The sequence below is a fragment of the Felis catus genome, chromosome E2, assembly GCF_018350175.1.
Source record: "Felis catus isolate Fca126 chromosome E2, F.catus_Fca126_mat1.0, whole genome shotgun sequence".
NCBI lineage: Eukaryota > Metazoa > Chordata > Mammalia > Carnivora > Felidae > Felis > Felis catus.
The window spans coordinates 19186653-19201269 of record NC_058382.1 but is presented as its reverse complement, the minus strand read 5'-3'; the positions used below and the strand labels follow the sequence as shown (position 1 = coordinate 19201269).

The 14617-nt window shown below is 47.8% G+C and overlaps 1 long non-coding RNA gene across 1 annotated transcript; it reads right to left on the bottom strand.

The window, feature by feature from the left end:
- Positions 1-2304: 2304 nt before the first annotated feature.
- LOC109494820 lies at positions 2305-5567 on the bottom strand. The gene is made up of 2 exons (XR_002738556.2): positions 3407-5567; positions 2305-3010 (listed from the first exon to the last, which is right to left on the bottom strand). It is a non-coding gene; the product is annotated as an uncharacterized LOC109494820 (long non-coding RNA).
- Between the last annotated feature and the right edge of the window lie 9050 nt (positions 5568-14617).

Genomic DNA, 14617 nt, shown 5'->3' with positions numbered 1-14617 from the left:
GGAATTTTCCATTTTTGCTTTTTATCTCCTTGAATATATCAATCAGAAGTTATCCTGAAGTCTATCTGATAACTCTAATATCTGGATCTCCTATGGGTCAGTTTCTATTATCTATTTCTTCTCTTGGTTTTGGATCATTTGGTCTTGTCTCCTAGTATGCCTAGTAAATTCTGATCAAATGCTACATGTTGTATATGAAAATTATAGAACCAATGTGATGCTGTGAATAATGCTATCTTTCTTCAGAGATTTTCTTTTCTTTTTGTAAAGCAGTTAGTATGGACACAGACTATCTTAATCTGATTTGAGTCAAAGTTGTATCTTTGTGGGGCACCTGGGTGGCTTAGTCAGTTAAGAATCCAACTCTTGATTTCAGCACAGGTCATGATCTCACAGTCATGGAATGGGGTCCTGCATCAGGCTCCATGCTAAGCATGGAGTCTGCTTGGGATTCTCTCTCTCTGCCCCCGTCTCATGCACACGCACTCTCTCTCTCTCTCTCTCAAAATAAATAAATAAACATTTTTAAAAATGTTTTTTTAAAAAATTTAAGGGGTGCCTGGGTGGTTCAGTCAGTTAAGTGTCTGACTCTTGGTTTTAGTTCAGGTCATGATCTCATCTTTTGTGGGTTTGAACCTTGCGTCAGGCTCCACAATGATAGTGCAGGGCCTACCCAGGATTCTCTCTCCCTCTCTCTGTGCCCCTCCCTTGCTCTCTCCCTCTCTCTCTCTCAAAATAAATAAACTGAAAAAAAAATTTTTAAGTATGTGTCTTTGTGAGAATTGGTCCTTTTTTGATATGCCCTTACTACTGGTATAATCTTCAGAGGTCCTAACCAAAAGCCTAGGATATTATCAGGCACTCTCTGAGATTGTCAAAGGTTTGCTCATCTTCTTCTTCGCCTTAAGTCACTGCTCTTAGAAATAAATGCCTTGGAGGGAATAATAGTGTTGTTAGGGACTAAATGTTTGTGCCTCCCATCCCCCAATTCATATGTTGAAGCCCTAACTCCCAATATGATAAGGAAGTGAAACCTTTGGAAGGTAATTAGGTTTAGATGAAATCATGAAGGTGGAGCTTGCATGATGGGATTAGTGCTCTTGTAAGAAAAATAAGAAGCACTAGAGCTTCCCTCTCTCTTCTATGCAAAGCCTGTTAGCCAGGAAAAGAGCCCTCATCAAATCTTCCACTACCTTGATCTTTGACTTCCAGCCCTCATTACTATGGGAAATAAATGTCTGTTGTCTTAGCCACCCGATCTATGGTATTTGTGTATAGCAGCCCAAACTGACTGAGGCAAGTGTCAAATGTCAGGCTCACTTTTCCATGCTTCCTTTCTCTCCAGGATTTACCCTCTGAAGTGCTTACTGCAAAAGTAGATCTCTGATGTTTTAGGACAGAACTTTAAATTAGCTGCTCTAGTTGTTTGAGGTAGGAGGCTTGGTTTGCACCAGGCTGGTGTTCCAGAGCCAGAAGCCAAAGTCTCCACTATTCCTTTCCCATAATTCCCCAGCTATAATCACGGCTAGCACAAAAATTAAGGTTTAGGGTATTGGCTTTGGAGTAATAAATTCCATCTGGGTGGGTATAAAAAAAGTACAAATTAGCTCAACTGATTGGAAAAGGTAGAAAATTATAGTTTTCTATTAAAGTAAATTATTCTAATTAAATTGGCACATGAGGCTTTTGAGCTTTCAAGCAGTCCCTCGAAACACGCAATATATCGCAGCTAACTTCCCAATATTTTTTCCTACAGAGAAGTGTACCTTTGGTTTATAGCAGCAAAAATTAGAGGAGCTCCTAACATTCCCAGCCTTCCACGAGGCTTTGAATCACACTGAAAGAGGCTTGTTAGGTCCGTAGGAAGACAATGTGTTTGACTGCCTCTGAACCCAGGAAAACTCTTTCAACAAACATATAGCAACCAAATTTAAAGATTCTTATCTTCTCCAAAAGTTTCAGAAATTGTTCTTTTAAAGTGTAAATGTCCATTAAAACCAAGATTATAAAAAGAATAAATAGAAAAAAACCAAACATAATTTTCCATAATAGAGATGTGATACAGTCAACTACTTGTCTGTTGACCACGGCCATTTCAAGCCTTGCCCTAGCAGACGGTTCATGTCACATGGGCAAAAGGGCCATCAAAGCACAAAGTTCAACCTGTTATGGCAGAGTATCAAGATGAACTAGTTAACCAGAAGGCCAGGCTGCATGCTGTATCTTGAACTCCATGTTTTACAGGGACAGAGGGACGATAAGAGCAGTTGGGAAAGCTCAGAGTATCGATGGCAGGCACTCACATTTTGATAAGCAAATGATCTTTATTACCAACGCTGGGCATAACTGCCAGCAAATGTAAAGCTAAGGTTACTTAAGCGAAATGCCTTGGGAACTAGATGGATGGAAATAAATCTGCGAGCCTGAGAGACCACTCCCTAAGAAGGTTATGGACTGGCTAATGTGATAATGCTTTGGTCTCCAAACACAATTGAGAGATTCAAGGCCACCAGCTCAAGTTGGATTGCTTTGGCTAACAAAATAAAGGATGATGGCAGGAAGTCCATGGGGGGGGGGGGGTCTCTCAACTCCCTGGAGGGACACACACGGGGGCAGGGGGAAATGGTTATAGGCAGGTTATAATCACAGAATCTATTAGGACTAAGTAGATCCTTGTAGATCCAGTCTAACCATCTTATCTTACAGAAGATGAACCGACACCACCCAGGGAACTCCTTCCCATCTGTCAGGACTCATATCAAACACCACTTCTTTTGCAAAGGCTTCCCCACCTCCATCTGGAAGCATCCTTCCTTATCATTTTCTAACCTAGAGTGTGAGCTCCACAGTTTCAGAAGCTCAAGCAGACAGAAAGCCCTCCATGTTTCCTAAATGGATAAGTGAGAACCAGGGTATGCAAAGTCACAGAGCAAGCCATGGGCCAGTTGTCCCGTGCTCCAGGCCAGACAGTTCAGTCAGTTTTCAATGCCAGTTCTCAAATTTGAATACACTGTGCAAAAAGTAAAAGATTAAACAATTCAAACATAAGAAAAAATAGACATAATAATATAATAAACCATCATATGCCCATGACTGATGTCCAGTCTTGTTTTGAACTATACCCACTTTCCTTACCACTACATAAAATGACTTAGGAATAAATCCCAGATATCATATCATTTCATCTGTAAATATTTTAGCAGATATTTCCAAAACACATGAAAAATATCTTAAAATAGTTTTAAAATACCTCAAAATGTAACCATAGTATCCCCCTGAAATAATGTAATAACTTTTTAAATATCAAATATCCCATCAGTGTTCAAATTTACAAGTGTTCTATGAATGTCACTTGTTTTTCTTTTTGCCATTTGTTTTAGAATCTAAATGTGATTATTTTCCTTACAATTAATTATTGAAGAAGTCGGTCACTTGTCCCATAGTGTCACATGATCTGGATACCTGTGATTCTGTTCCCATAGTATTGTTTAACAGGATCCCTGTACTTGGTGTTTCACGTAAGCTGGTCGTTGATCTACTTGAGGCTGGATCAGCTGCGGGTTTGATTTGTGTGTGGGGACAGGAGCGTGTGGAACGTCAATACTACACAATCGGTGCTGAGTTTTTCCATTAGAAGGCACATCATGTCAAGTTCTCTCTCCTTCTCTCTCTCTCTCTCTCTAATTTTAGGGAGAGAGAGCACAAGCAGGGGAGTATCTTGATGGAGGGAGGGAGAGGGAGAGAGGGAGAGAATCCTAAGCAGGCTCCACCCTCAGCACAGAGCCCAGCGAGACCGTGGGATCATGACCTGAGCCAAAATCAAGAGTCAGATGCTCCATTGACTGAGCCACCCAGGCACCTCCCAGGTTCTCTCAAGTTGTCAGTAGCCAGGGCTTATCCTGCCTAGATCTGTTCATTCGTTAGGGATGCAAAACGGCAAATGTTCTATCTGCCATTCTTTCTCTTCGCTTATGAGCCGGAAATGCTTTTAAAAGGAGAAAATTCCCCTCATCTGCCACCCAAGATTAGTTTTAAAACTGTTTCACCAAGACCACGCTTTCTCTCAAGTTAAAATCCTAAGTAGGGGCGTGAACAATTTTAAGCAAACCTTCATTTTTTCTTTACTTTCTAGCCAAGAATTAACTGGAAGATGGGAGGCCTGACAGCTGCAGAAAAGACATGCTTGCTTCTTCCCTCACCACTCGGCTGAAGACCTGCCTGCCCTGAGATTTTCTTTAGAAGCATTTGCTCCAGGGCTTGCGCTAAAGGTCTACCCTTTCTCTTTGAAAATGTTTTCTCCTATAATTAAAGGAGTTTCTAATTTGGGGAACAGATACAAATTCATCAAAATTATATATGTTTTAAAAAGTCATAATCCTGAAGCTGCCACGATCCGGCTCCAGGGAAATCCTGAATTGAGGAAGGAGGCTAATCGGGACAGAATGTAAGACAATAGTTTATATAATCTTCCATTCCCAGAACTGGGAATATCCCAAGGAAATGCCAAGTAAAAAAGTAAAATCGGCGATTGATTTTGCATTTTGAGAAACTGACCAAGTTTCTCGATCAAATGCTCATCGCAAGTCTGACTCAAGGTTGAACAGATAAAAGAATCCTCCAGGGCACCCCCACTCCTGGGTCTTCGCATGATGTTATTTTGAAAAACCAGATCCTGGCAATCAGAGACCTCACTAGTTCCACCGCTGAGGAAATGAAGGATGTTTCCCCTCCAATTCCTGGCTCCTGTTAACATGCCCTGGGGTCCATGCTGGCGCCAGGCTGGGAGGGAGAGTGGTCCCTGTCTTGCTGTCTGCAGAGGTTTAAACGGAATCTCTACTCTTCGGTTGAGGACAAAAAGGCATCATTCTCATTAATTTCGTGAGGCCGGGACCCTCGCTGAGATGTGGCTCTGTCCCTCCCGTGGAGCTGTCCCGGCAGCGCGCACGCAGCCCCTCCTGGGTCACCTGGCCCTTCTTGTCTAGGCCAGACACCCCAGGACTCAGGACTGGGGGAAGATCCCGGCCTCTGTCCGGTAGCTCTTCCTAGGCTTTCCATAGGCTCCCTTACGGTTTGCTAACTCATACAGCGGCCTTGGTACAATCTGTTTGTGCCTCAGTCTCCCCAGGTAAAGTAATAAGGTTGGACCGGAGCTTTGATTTGCAGACTCACTGAGGAAGCGTTTCCAGAACGCTCTGTTAGGGTGCTCCTGGGGCCACACGGGATCCGACGTCAGACCGGGGGGCTGAAAAGGCCCAGGGAGCCCGCCGCCGCGCCTGGGACCCAGGACCCAGGTTCTCCCGCCTCTCCCTCCGGGGGCTCCACCTTTCGGCCTGGTCTCGCCCTGGGCCTGGGCGGGGTCGCGCACCGCTCGGGGCGGGTTCCGGGAGGCTGGGCGCGGCGGCCCGGGCTGGGTAGCCCCACCGGAAAGACTCGTTCCAGCCGGAGCGGGCGGAGGCCGGGCGGAAGCAGACTTGTCGTCCCCCCGCGGGGCCCTCCGGGTCCCCGCCCCCCCGCGCAGGCCCGCCGGGGTCGGGGACTCGGCCGCTCGCAGCGGTGGCGCGCAGGTCACCCCCCTCCCACGCCGGCCCCGCCCCCCCCCCCCCCCCCAGGCCACACCTGGGCTCCGCCTCGGGTGCGGGGGCGGGGACTCCGGGAGCCTCGGAGGGGGAGGGGATAGAGGCCGGCCCGGACCGGCGGGGCTCGACCCGAGCAGGGGACCCGTTGCCAAGAAACGGGACCCCCGCCTCGGGGTCCGACAGCAGCCTGGCGCAGCTGCCTCTTCTCCCCACGCCGTCCCTGTCCCCTTATCGTGCAGAAAGGCTTCTGGAGCTGTGACGCTCAGGCGACCCCAGGAGGAGACAAGAAAGAACCTTGGACGGCGGCTCCGTGGCTGAAAGCCCCACGGGCAAGCCGGACGGCCACCCCCAGCCCCGCCGCGCCTCTGGGCCCCGGGGTGGGGCCGGAGATCGGGCCGCGGCCCTGCCCCCGCCGGCTGGACGGCCTCCCCCCACCCCCTTCCTCTGGTGGCCGTCGCCTGCAAACGCGGCGCGCTCTTGCGGAGCTGTGAGGCGGCGGGACAGGCCCTTGACCGAAGGGCCGGCCAGCTCGGGTGGGGGCCGCGCACGGGCGGGTCTGGGGCTTGCACGAGTCGTCTGTCAGCCGGCACGCGCAGGGTCCCCAGCGCTGCCCCGGTGGGTGTCAGGGCACCGGGGAGGCCAGCCCCTGCCCGGACTGCAGCCCCGCTGACCGCGTGGACGAGGCACTGTCCCCTCTCCGCAGAATAGGAGCCCTTTCCTGCGGGGGAGGATGGGCACGCCCCAGGTCTCTGCCCACGGCCTCCCTTAGGGCCACCACGACAGAGGATGGGACATCCAGGCGTCCCGCAGGCCCTCCGTGAAGAGGGAAACCTGGATGGCAAACAGCCCTTTCCTTGACCGCGCGCAGATGGCTCAAATCTCTGCTCACCTGCTCCAAAGCTCTTCGGGATTGTGCCTGGAGAGGAACACTGATGGGGAAGTATTGTCTGTAAAATTCCCACAGAAACCTCGGGTGTCTTTACTGCCAGGCTAGGTTGAGTCGGAAACCAGACTGGGGACCAGTTTAAGAGAAACAAACGCAATCCCAAAGCAGGTGCGGGCCAGTCTGTTCCGGCCGGAATCCTATGTGACACTGGTCAACTTATTTAAAATCTCTGAGCCACACAGTGTTCTCACTCATAAAAAGAATCTGTCCTACCTTCAGAGTACCGCCAGAACAAGTGGGACAATAAACACAACTCATTGCCACCTTTGGAGCCCCATACACGAGGCGAGTTTTCTCAGCACCTGGAGAAGAATGTACAACCGCCAAGATTTGTGGGAGGGAGACAATCCCATTCCTGCAGGAAAGAAACTGAAATAAGTACACTATTTTCCCTTCTATACAACCCAATACTGGAGAAGTGTAAAAATCAAGGAGTTGTTAAAGGCCATTTGCTGGGTTTTAACTTTCTATGGAAGAAACAGTGGGGTGGGGGGACAGGCACGGGGGATGCTCTAGATCTGCGGGAGTTAGCATCAATTGTAGAGTCACACACTGGTGTCCTGCTTCTATTATTCGCCAGCACAGTTACCATAGAAAAGTGACTTAACCTCCCTGAGCCTCAGTTTTCTCATCCATAAAATGGAAAAAATAGTAGCACCAAGCTATGGGGCTGTTGAGAAGACTGAACGAGATAATGAATACAGAAGTGCTTGGCACAGGGCCCGGCACACTGCCATACAAGATAAATGCTAGCTAGTGTGTTTTCTATTATTCACAGTGCTTTCTCTTCTTTCCTCCAGCATTCTACTGTAAACATTTTCAAATATACAAAAAAAGAATGGAAGCAGTTGTAGACTGACACACTCATGCACGTTTCACCTAGATTCTACAATTAATATTTTACTCTGCTTGCTTTATCACGCATCTGTCTACCAGTCCAGCCCGCTATCCATTTAGCAATCCATCTGTTCTGGTTACTACTGTGGAGCAAACTCCACCCAAAACGTATAGTGATTTGACACAACAGCTATTTTGCTATGCTCATGGATGCCGTGAGTTAGGAATTCAGGCAGGGCATGGTGAGGTTGGCTTGTTATTGCTCTATAGCGTCTAGGGCCTCGGCTGGGAAGACTTGATGCCTGGGGGCTAGAAACATCTGGAAGCACCTTCACACACATGTCTGGGGGTGCCAGCCGAGAGCCTGTGTGTGGTCTCCCCATGGAGCCTGGACTTCCTGCCAGGACGGTAGACTCAAGGTAGCCAAACCTCTTACCTGACAGCTCCGGGCTTAGTGTGAGCTCTGGCAGACAAGGCACAAGTTGCATTGCCTCTATAACTTGGCTTGGAAGTTGCAGAGCATCGCTTCCTACCGGTCGAAGTAGTTATAGATTCAAACAGAGGAGACATAAAGTTCTCCCCCGCCCCCGCCCTTGACAGTGAAGTGGCTAGGTCACTTTGTAGAAGATCCCGTGGATGGGAGCTCTGGTTGCAGCCATCTTTGGAGGTGCCATATTTGCCCCTTGGTCATAACAATTCTTATGCAAAACGTCCACCCTAATAGCTCCCCAAAGTCTCTTTCTGTGAAAGCTATCGAGGCTCAGGCTCAAAGTCCAAATTTCTTTTTATAAGTCACTTCCAGGTGTGAAATAAGGACCCTCAAGTATGGTCCCTTGGGTACTCTATTTGAAGACCTGTGAACTAAATGGACATGTATCAGCACCTCCCCCCCCGCCGCCCCGGCCCCTTCATATAAATGGGCAGAACAGAAATAGGATAATCACCACTGATACTCCTGTTCAAAGAGGGAGAAAACGGGAGACACATAGGCGACACTGGACCAAAACAATTCTGAAATCTAGCCGGGTTGCCAATTCCTTGCGACTTGCTTGCTATGGCTCTTGGCTCTGCCCTTCTGAGTCATGCTTCCTTTTCCATAAGAAATGGCCTGCATTTGTAACTAAGCCTTTTGAACCCGCTCCCTGCATGGGAGCTCAAAAGCCTGTTTTCGTTTTGAATTGTCTCTTTCCCTTTCAGTCCAGTCTAATTCACCTCCTTTAAAACCTCTGTGGAGGGGCACCTCGGTGGCTCAGTCAGTTAAGCGTCCTACTTCGGCTCAGGTCGTGATCTTGTGGTTTGTGAGTTCGAGCCCTGTGTCAGGCTCTGTGCTGACAGCTCAGAGCCTGGAGCCTGTTTTAGATTCTGTGTCCTTCTCTCTCTGCCCCTCCCCAGCTCATGCTCTGTCTCCATCTCTCTCTCTCTCTCTCTCTCTCTCTCTCTCTTTCTCTCAAAAATAAATAAACATCAAAAAATTAAAAAAGAAAAGCCTCTGTGGATTTCTTCTGTATCAATCTGTAAATCCAGTAAATTAAACAAAAGCCATATTTACAAACCTCTTCAAAATAAGCCCTGCTCTACTTTTGGGTTCTGCATGAGGTCTCTGCGGGACAGTTCCCTCAGGATTGGTAGGCGTTGTATTGTTTAATGCACACGGTCTGCAAGGTATGCTGTTCGTATCTTTTAAAGATCTTCTGTCTGGTTGGAAGGGTCTACCAGGCACCGCCTGAAGCCTTCCTGGTGTCTTAATGAAGAGTTTTACAGGTGGGCACTTGCGCTCATCTTTACCCTGAGATGTCTTGGATTTATTCTTGGGTTTATTCTTTATTGGATTTATTCTTTCCTCTAAAACCCTTTCTCACTTTGAGAACCTTCCACTGGGAGAAACTTGGAATGAGAAATTGTTTCTGAAGCCAGCTACTCCTGACTTCCAGATTCTTCTGAATTTAATTCTTGAAACTGAGTATTTCCTTCTTTAGTTCATCTCTAGCCACACGTTACCATGCACAGCTGAGAGGTGCAGGTGCAGGTGATCCATTCAGGGTTCTGCTTGGAAATCTTAGGCTGAGGTGACTTGATGGGTAAGAGCTGGAATTAGCAGGAGGGTCTTTCACTCACATGTCTGGCACCTGGTACAATGACTTGCAGACTGAGGTGGCAGAATGGAATGACCACATGTGGCCTGTCAATTGAGTTGGCTTCCTTGCAACACAGTGGCCTCACTGTGGTCAAACTTCTCACCAATGGCTCAGGGCTCCACACACAAGTGTTCCTGTAGAGTCACGGACTTTCCTGACCGGCCTTGGAACTCACGCAGCATCCTTCATTCCCACTGAACTCCATTGTTCAACAGTGACAAACTCACTGGATTCCAGGGGAGGACAATCAGACTCCTTGTCTACAAAGGGGAGTGGCCTTAGCTCCCCTCGCCGGCCATGGTCGTACAAGAGCAGGTGGGAAGGGAGATGTTGCTGTGGTCACTTTTGGAAAACAAATTCTGCCTCGCTATCCACACACTTTGATGCTTTTTTTTTTTTTTTTTTTTTTTTGAGAGAGAGAGAGAGAACAGGGGAGGGGCAGGGAGAGAGGGAGACACAGAATTCGAAGCAGGCTCCGGGCTCTGGGCTGTCATCACAGAGCCTGACGTGGGACTCGAACTCATGAACGGAGAGATCATGACCTGAGCAGAAGTTGGACACTTAACTGACGGAAGATGCATTTCAAAGTAAGTGACTGATATCCTCATACTTCCTCACCGAAATGGGTGAGATTGCCCCACATCCTTGCCGACATTTGTAGCTGTCGGTCTTATGTTTTCATTGGTGTGGTGGGTATCTAGTGTGGGTTATCTCAGTGTGGAGTTAATTTGCATTTCTAGCTACAGACGTTGAATACTTTCTCACATGCTTATTGACCGTCTTCCTCTACGAAGTGTCTTTTCAAATCTTTTGCCCATGTTTTGGACTTTCTATTATTGAGTTAGTAATGACTATATGTTTTATGAATATTTTCATATTTTTATGAATATTTTCACAGATGAGTCTGTGGCTTATCTTTTCATTTTGTGACGGCATTTTTTTTTGACCAGCAGAGGGTTTTCATTTTGATGAAGTCTGCTCTGTCAGTTTGTTCTCCTATGGTTTGCTTCTTAGGTCATATGTGAGCTATCTACTGCACGTTGTGAAGATGTTTTCCTGTGTTTTCCTCTGGAAGCTTTAAGCTTTAACATTTTTTAAATGTTTATTTATTTTGACAGAGAGAGTGTGTGAGCAGGGGAGGGGCAGAGAGAAAGGAAGAGAAAGAGAATCCCAAGCAGGTTCTTCCTGCCAGCACAGAGCCTGACACGGGGCCAATCCCACAAACCGTGAGATCGTGACCTGAGCCAAAACCAAGAGTTGGACACTTAACCGACTGAGCCACCCACGCAGTCCTAAGCCTTAGCATTTAGACTCAAGTCTATGAGCCACATGGGATTAATCTTTTAATGTGGTATGAAGGAAGGGTCGTGGAAGTTTTTCCTGTGGCAAGGAAGCTAACTAAGCTGGCACTACATTTCCCTTCCCTGTGTGGTTCCAGGTTTGGGATGAGCACAAGAGGAATTTGCACCATATTTGGAAGGTGGAAGTAAAGGAAGGGCCATCTTTTTTTTTTTTTTTAACGTTTAGTTATTTTTTGAGAGAGAGACAGAGTGTGAGTAGGGGGAGGGGCTGAGAGAGAGGGGGACACAGAATCTGAAGCAGGCTCCAGGCTCTGAGCCATCAGCACAGAGCCAGACATGGGGCTCAAACTCATGAACTGCAAGATCGTGTCCGATGCTTAACCGACTGAGCCACCCAGGTGCCCAGGAAGTGCCATCTTTAACCTCCAGTGATCCGTAGAGAGCCAGGCACATTGTCATTGACCTGCTGGATCACGGTGTTGACCTTGCCCACTCCTCCAGCCCCAAAGAATTGTCTCCTCTTCTCTGAGTCCTGGGCCGGAGAGCGATGCTGCATGGTGAAGGGCACCAGCTTCCTGTAGGGCGTCCCCATCACTGAGGTCAGCAGGGCTGACAGACACATGCAGCTTTCAATTCATCCTCATGGGTTCCAGTCTGTCCCTGTTCTCCCCCTCCTCACATCCATCCTTCCTTCCTGCCTACCAGTCCCACTGATTTCAGGCCTCGCATTTAAGCAAAAGCAACCACTTTCCGTAGACTGTTTCACCGGCTCTCACAATTGGTACGGTCTAATTCCTATAATAAAACCCTCATTCTATATCACTCACAGTGACTCTGATTCTCTGATCAAACCCTAACTGCCACCAGAGTTGAGGTTCATTTTTTTTTTTCTCTATGGATATACCATAGTCCCAGCACCGTTTGTGAGAGACCCTTCTTTCCCTATTGGATTGTTTTGGGATTTTGGTCAAAATCAAGTGACTTCTGGGTTCTCTACTCTCTTCATTAATCTATTCTTCAATCTTGTCACCGGTACCACACTTGATTCCTATAGGTCTTGATTCCTATAATTTTATAGTGAATCTTAAAGTTCCCATTCTTTCTTGGGTGAGAAGATCCCTTTTTATTTTTCACCTTTTTTTATTTTAAAGTTTATTTATTTATTTTGAGAGAGAGAGAGAGAGAGAGAGCGCGCGCACACGCGCACAAGTGGGGGAGGGGCAGAGAGAGGGAGAAAGAATCCCAAGCAGGCTCTGTGCTGCCAATGCAGAGCCCAATGTGGCACTTGAACTCACGAAACTGAGATCATGACCTGAGTCAAAACCAAGAGTCAGATGCTTAACTGACTAAGCCACCCAGGTGCCCCCAGAGATCCCTTTTTAATACACAGAATATTGCTGACCTTCAATACAGCTGCTGTCTGTCTAGTGTGTGTTGATTTAACAAATACAAAACGTTAAAAGAATTTGTGAACACTGTAAATTAACCTTGGACCTTATTAATAAGAATGCCAACTGCAGATACCTGAAAATCAGGCACCTGTGCGCACATGGCCATGCACCCTCTAGCAGGAGGCAGTGTCGGCCCCTGGTGTATTTTTCTGCTATGGGGATTACTTGTAGCCAAGATTTCAGGTGAAATTCCCATAAGAGGGGGAAGATCATCAGTTTGAGTTTTCCAATTTGTCCAGATTGAGGCTTCTTCCAGGACAGAGCAAGACACACAGGGAAGGGAAAAGGTCCTCTCTGAAACATAGTCTTGCCTGAGACACTAGATCGTATGTCCCAAAAGGACGGTTACGGGTGTAATCGTGTCCCCCCACTAATCCCCAGCACCTCAGAAATGGGACCCTATTTGGAAATGGGGCCACTGCAGCTGCAGTTTGCTAAGTTAAGATGAGGTAATGTTAGAGTATGATGGCCCCTCATCTAATACGACTGTGTCTTTATAAAAAGGGGAAATTTGGATGCAGAGACAGACACGCCTAGGGGAAAGATGGTATGAAGATGTAGGGAGAATACTGGCTATAGCCAAGGAATGCCTCAGGCTACAGGAAGCTACCACAGGGCCCTGAAACACATCCTTCCCTCCCAGCTGTCAGAAGGAGGTGACCCCTTGATCTCAGACTTCCACCCCCCAGAATTGTGAGAACAGACACTTCTGTTGTTGAAAACACTCAAACCCTTTCATTCTCAGGTGCTCATGGCCTGCCCTGCGGTGGGCAACCAGGCCCCTCTTTTCCTTTGGGAACTTGCCTTTCCTACTTCATGCGGCTCTGGTGGGAAGTCAAATCCAGTACCTCCTTCCTGGCCGAGGGCTCGGTCCGACACACACCCCTTGCCAGGAATCTGAGTTTTAAATGGAACGACCCAGGAAGGAAAAAGGTTTGTGCTGAGCCATTCCCATGGCACTAACCCCAAACCCTTCCTACACCCCCACGTCCTCAGTCCACCTTGGTTCCCAACCTACCTGTGGTTGACTAGCTTTTATTTGATTCTTTGTGTGGCCTCGGGTCTTTTTTATAATAATTATTTCTTTGGCTTACATTAGCCACAGTAGGTTTCTGTCATTTGCAATAAAGAGCCCCAGTTAGGCCTGTCATGCCCTCAGCCTGGGATCCGGGAGGACCCAAAGCCCACAGGGAATCCGTCTTCCGTGTCTCCATCTAAAGGCCACCAGGTGAGGCCCAGGGAAAGTAAGCATCTGCTGTAGCCTGGGGTGGGGAGCGCCGGAGCCCAGGGGGGTAAAGGGGCATTCGTGAAGCCTGGTGTGGGGTATTAGAGCCCCAGTGAGATGAGGGGGTGCCTGGGAGGGGGGTAGCAGTGGCAGTGGCCTGTCACCGGGAGCGGGATAAGGAAGGTGCCCAGAGTGAGGGACTGGAGTCTTTGTGGGATGAGACAGGTGGCTGCATGGAGTGGGGGTGGGGGATGCATCTTGGGGGTTGTTTGACCCCAAGGGGGATGAGGAGGGCCTCTGTGTGCGGGCCAACGTGGCAGCTGTAAGAGATCGGTACATATAGAGGGCACTGATCTAAGGCATAAATATTACGGCTATAATGGGAGCCAGATTTCTCACTGTTAGAAAAGGGAGTTTTAAGTATGAAAGGAAGAGGGGGGCCTGGGCAGCTTGGCTGGTTGAGCATCCAACTCACAGTTTGTGAGATCGAGCCCTGCATTGGGCTCTATGCTGACAGATAGACCTTTCTGTTAGGATTCTCTCCCCCTCTCTCACTCTCTCTGCCCCTCTCCCCTGCTCTCACTCTCCATCTCTCTCTCAAAATAAATAAACATAAATAAATAAGTAAATAAATAAATAAATAAGAAGGGAAGAAAAAACTAGAATCGACCCATTATGGGCTGAGACATGTCTTCTGCCCAAATTCATATGTTAAAGCCCTAACCCCCAGTACCTACGAATGACTGTATTTGAAGACAGAGTCTCTAAAGGGATAATTAAGTTAAAATGAGGCCCTTAGGGTGGGCCCTAATCCAATCTGACAGGTGTCCTCATAAAGAGGAGATTAGGACACACAGAGAGACATCGGGGCACCTGTGCACAAAGGGACGCTCTCCTGAAGAGACAGCAAGAGGGTGGCCATCTGCAAGCCAGAGAGAGAGAGACCTCAGAGGAAACCATCCATCCCTGTCGGCTTCCAGCCTCCAGAACTGTGAGAAATTAAACTTGTGTTGTTTAAGACACCCAGTCTGTGGTATTTATTATGGCAGCCCTAGAAAACTAATATAGAATGCTTTAGGATTAGAGGAAAATTTGAGTTGTCCGTACCCACGCATGGTTTCCAATACATAGACAGATATAAAAATA